This window comes from Mobula birostris, chromosome 29 (assembly GCF_030028105.1).
Source record: "Mobula birostris isolate sMobBir1 chromosome 29, sMobBir1.hap1, whole genome shotgun sequence".
Taxonomy (NCBI): Eukaryota; Metazoa; Chordata; class Chondrichthyes; order Myliobatiformes; family Myliobatidae; genus Mobula; species Mobula birostris.
This window is the reverse complement of record NC_092398.1, coordinates 38,205,306-38,211,305: the sequence shown is the minus strand read 5'-3', so window position 1 is coordinate 38,211,305 and position 6,000 is coordinate 38,205,306.

Here is a 6,000-nt window from a genome sequence, read left to right as displayed (position 1 = left end):
TTCCATTAGGTTTGCAGTAAGTACTTTGGTGTAAAATTGAAATGGAAACTATTTGTATTATCTAAGCATTGTATGTACTGAGATAACAACTTTTTTGTGTTGATGTATGGAGCCATGAAAAAACTTGCAAACTACTCATAATCATTTGGGAAGTTATCCTAAGGTGTTTCCATTAGGTTTGCAGTAAGTACGTTGGTGTAAAATTGAAATGTATACTATTTGTATTGTCTAAGCATAGTATGCACTGAGAAAGTAACTTTTTTGTCTTGATGAACAGAGGCATGAAACAACATTCAACCTATTCATACTCATGTGGGAAGTTAACCTAAGGTGTTTCCATTAGGTTTTCAGGAAGAAATTTGGTGAAAAATTGAAATGTATACTATTTGTATTATCTAAGCATTGTCTGCACTGAGATACCAACTTTTTTGTGTTGATGTACGGAGCCATGAAAAAACTTTCAAACTACTCATAATCAATTGGGAAGTTAACCTAAGCTGTTTCCATTAGGTTTGCAGTAAGTACTTTGGTGTAAAATTGAAATGTATACTATTTGTATTGCCTAAGTCTAGTATGCACTCAGAAAGTAACTTTTTTGTCTTGATGAACAGAGGCATGAAACAACTTTCAACCTACTCATACTCATGTGGGAAGCTAAACAAAAGTGTTTCCATTAGGTTTGCAGTAAGTACTTCGGAGTAAAATTGAAATGTATACTATTTGTATTGTCTTAGTACTGTATGCACTGAGATAACAACTTTTTTGTTTTCATGTGTAGAGCCATAATACAACTTTCAAACAACTCAGAAACATGTGGGAAGTTAACCTAAGGTGTTTCCATTAGGTTTGCAGTAAGTACTTTGCTGTAAAATTGAAATGTATACTATTTGTATTATCTAAGCATTATATGCACTGAGATAACAACTTTTTTGTGTTGATGTATGCAGCCATAAAAAAACATTTTAACTACTCATAATCATTTGGGAAGTTAACCTAAGGTGTTTCCATCAGGTTTGCAGTAAGTACTTTGGTGTAAAATTGAAATGTATGCTATTTGTACTGTAAAAGCATTGTATGCACTGAGAAAACAACTTTTTTCTCTTGATGTGCAGAGCCATAATACAACTTTCAAACTATTCATAATCATGTGGGAAGTTAATTTAAGATGTTTCCCAATGGTTTGCACTCTGCACTTTGGTGGAAAATTGAGATGTATACGACCTTAATGTCAGAACATAGTATGCACTGAGAAAGTAACTTTTATGTCTTGATGAACAGAGGCATGAAACAACTTTCAACCTACTCATACTCATGTGGGAAGTTAACCAAAAGTGTTTCCATTTGGTTTGCAGTAAGTACTTTGGAGTAAAATTGAAATGTATACTATTTGTATTGTCTTAGTATAGTATGCTCTGAGATAACAACTTTTTTGTTTTCATGTGTAGAGCCATAATACAACTTTCAAACAACTCAGAAACATGTGGGAAGTTAACCAAAGGTGTTTTCATTAGGTTTGCAGTTAGTACTTTGGTGTAAAATTGAAATATATGCTATTTGTATTGTAAAAGCATTGTATGCACTGAGAGATCAACTTTTTTGTCTTTATGTGCACAGGTATGAAACAACTTTCAGACATCTCAGAATCATGTGGGAAGTTAACCTAAGGTGTTTCCATTAGGTGTGCAGTAAGTAGTTTGGTGTAAAATTGAAATGTATACTATTTGTATTATCTAAGCATTGTATGCACTGAGATCACTACTTTTTTGTGTTGATGTGTGGAGCCATGAAAAAACCTTCAAACTACTCATGATCATTTGGGAAGTTAACCTAGGGTGTTTCCATTAGGTTTGCAGTCAGTACTTTGGTGTAAAATTGAAATGTATACTATTTGTATTATCTAAGCATTGTCTGCACTGAGATACCAACTTTTTTGTGTTGATGTATGGAGCCATGAAAAAACTTTCAAACTACTCATAATCATTTGGGAAGTTAACCAAAGCTGTTTCCATTAGGTTTGCAGTAAGTACTTTGGTGTAAAATTGAAATGTATACTATTTGTATTATCTAAGCATTGTATGTACTGAGATAACAAATTTTTTGTGTTGATGTATGGAGCCATGAAAAAACTTGCAAACTACTCATAATCATTTGGGAAGTTATCCTAAGGTGTTTCCATTAGGTTTGCAGTTAGTACGTTGGTATAAAATTGAAATGTATACTATTTGTATTGTCTAAGCATAGCATGCACTGAGAAAGTAACTTTTTTGTCTTGATGAACAGAGGCATGATACAACATTCAACCTATTCATACTCATGTGGTAAGTTAACCTAAGGTGTTTCCATTAGGTTTTCAGGAAGAAATTTGGTGAAAAATTGAAATGTATACTATTTGTATTATCTAAGCATTGTCTGCACTGAGATACCAACTTTTTTGTGTTGATGTACGGAGCCATGAAAAAACTTTCAAACTACTCATAATCATTTGGGAAGTTAACCTAAGCTGTTTCCATTAGGTTTGCAGTAAGTACTTTGGTGTAAAATTGAAATGTATACTATTTGTATTGTCTAAGTCTAGTATGCACTGAGAAAGTAACTTTTTTGTCTTGATGAACAGAGGCATGAAACAACTTTCAACCTACTCATACTCATGTGGGAAGCTAAACAAAAGTGTTTCCATTAGGTTTGCAGTAAGTACTTTGGAGTAAAATTGAAATGTATACTATTTGTATTGTCTTAGTACTGTATGAACTGAGATAACAACTTTTTTGTTTTCATGTGTAGAGCCATAATACAACTTTCAAACAACTCAGAAACATGTGGGAAGTTAACCTAAGGTGTTTCCATTAGGTTTGCAGTAAGGACTTTGGTGTAAAATTGAAATGTATACTATTTGTATTATCTAAGCATTATATGCACTGAGATAACAACTTTTTTGTGTTGATGTATGCAGCCATAAAAAAACATTTTAACTACTCATAATCATTTGGGAAGTTAACCTAAGGTATTTCCATTAGGTTTGCAGTAAGAACTTTGGTGTAAAATTGAAATGTATACTATTTGTATTCTCTAAGCATAATATGCACTGAGAAAGTAACTTTTTTGTCTTGATGAACAGAGGCATGAAACAACTTTCAACCTCCTCATACTCATGTGGGAAGTTAACCAAAAGTGTTTCCATTAGGTTTGCAGTAAGTACTTTGGAGTAAAATTGAAATGTATACTATTTGTATTATCTAAGCATTGTATGCACTGAGATAACTACTTTTTTGTGTTGATGTGTGGAGCCATGAAAAAACTTTGAAACTACTCATGATCATTTGGGAAGTTAATCTAAGGTGTGTCCATTAGGTTTGCAGTTAGTACTTTGGTGTAAAATTGAAATGTATGCTATTTATACTGTAAAAGCATTGTATGCACTGAGAAAACAACTTTTTTCTCTTGATGTGCAGAGCCATAATACAACTTTCAAACTATTCATAATCATCTGGGAAGTTCATTTAAGATGTTTCCCAATGGTTTGCACTCTGCACTTTGGTGGAAAATTGAGATGTATACTACCTTAATGTCAGATCATAGTATGCACTGAGAAAGTAACTTTTTTGCCTTGATGAACAGAGGCATGAAACAACTTTCAACCTACTCATACTCATGTGGGAAGTTAACCAAAAGTGTTTCCACTTGGTTTGCAGTAAGTACTTTGGAGTAAAATTGAAATGTATACTATTTGTATTATCTAAGCATTGTATGCACTGAGATAACAACTTTTTTGTGTTGATGTATGGAGCCATGAAAAAACTTTCAAACTACTCATAATCATTTGGGAAGTTAACCTAAGGTGTTTCCATTAGGTTTGCAGTAAGTACTTTAGTGTAAAATTGAAATGTATACTATTTTTATTTTCTAAGCATAGTATGCACTGAGAAAGTAACTCTTTTGTCTTGATGAACAGAGGCATGAAACAACTTTCAACCTACTCATACTCATGTGGGAAGTTAACCAAAGGTGTTACCATTGGGTTTGCAGTAAGTACTTTGGTGTAAAATTGAAAAATATGCTATTTGTATTGTAAAAGCATTGTATGCACTGAGAGATCAACTTTTTTGTCTTTATGTGCACAGGTATGAAACAACTTTCAGACATCTCAGAATCATGTGGGAAGTTAACCTAAGGTGTTTCCATTAGGTTTGCAGTAAGTACTTTGGTGTAAAATTGAAATGTATACTATTTGTATTACCTAACCATTGTATGCCCTGAGCTAACAACATTTTTGTGTTGATGTGTAGAGCCATGAAACAACTTTCAAACTATTCATAATCATGTGGGAAGTTAACTTAAAATGTTTCCCAATGGTTTGCACTCTGCACTTTGGTGGAAAATTGAGATGTATACTACCTTAATGTCTAACATAGTATGCACTGAGAAAGTAACTTTTTTGTCTTGATGAACAGAAGCATGAAACAACTTTCAACCTACTCATACTCAAGTGCAAAGTTAACCAAAGTGTTTCCATTAGGTTTGCAGTAAGTACTTTGGTGTAAAATTGAAATGTATACTATTTGTATTGTCTAAGCATAGTATGCACTGAGAAAGTAACTTTTTTGTCTTGATGAACAGAGGCATGAAACAACTTTCAACCTACTCATACTATGTGGGAAGTTAACAAAAAGTGTTTCCATTAGGTTTGCAGTAAGTACTTTGGTGTAAAATTGAGATGTATACTATTGGTATTATCTAAGCATTGTATGCACTGAGATAACAACTTTTTTGTGTTGATGTGTGGAGCCATGAAAAAACTTTCAAACTACTCACAATCATTTGGGAAGTTAACCTAAGGTGTTTCCATTAGGTTTGCCGTAATTACTTTTGTGTAAAATAGAAATGTATACTATTTGTATTATCTAAGCATTGTATGCACTGAGATAACAACTTTTTTGTTTTCATGTGCAGAGCCATAATACAACTTTCAAACAACTAAGAAACATGTGGGAAGTTAACCGAAGGTGTGTCCATTAGGTTTGCAGTAAGTACTTTGGTGTAAAATTGAAATGTATGCTATTTGTATTGTAAAAGCAGTGTATGCACTGAGAGATCAACTTTTTTGTTTTTATGTGCACAGGTATGAAACAACTTTCAGACATCTCAGAATCATGTGGGAAGTTAACCTAAGGTGCTTCCATTAAGTTTGCAGCAAGTAGTTTGGTGTAAAATTGAAATGTATACTATTTGTATTATCTAACCATTGTATGCGCTGAGATAACAACTTTTTTGTGTTGATGTGTGGAGCCATGAAACAACTTTCAAACTATTCATAATCATGTGGGAAGTTAACTTAAAATGTATCCCTCTAGTTTGCACTCTGTACTTTGGTGGAAAATTGAAATGTATACTATTTGTATTGTCTAAGCCTAGTATGCGCTGAGAAAGTAACTTTTTTGCTTTGATGAACAGAGGCATGAAACAACTTTCAACCTACTCATACTCATGTGGGAAGTTAACCAAAGTTGTTTCCATTAGGTTTGCAGTAAGTGCTTTGGAGTAAAATTGAAATGTATACTATTTGTATTGTCTTAGTATTGTATGCACTGTGATGACAACTTTTTTGTTTTCATGTGTAGAGCCATAATACAACTTTCAAACAACTCAGAAACATGTGGGAAGTTAACCTAAGGTGTTTCCAATAGGTTTGCAGTAAGTACTTTGGTGTAAAATTGAAATGGTTACCATTTGTATTATCTAAGCATTGTATGCACTGAGATAACAAGTTTTTTGTGTTGATGTGTGGAGCCATGAAAAAACTTTCAAACTACTCATAATCATTTCAGAAGTTAACCTAAGTTGTTTCCATTAGGTTTGCAGTAAGTACTTTGGTGTAAAATTGAAATGTATGCTGTTTGTATTGTAAAAGCATTGTATGCACTGAGAGGTCAACTTTTTTGTCTTTATGTGCACAGGTATGAAACAACTTTCAGACATTTCAGAATCATGTGGGAAGTTAATCTC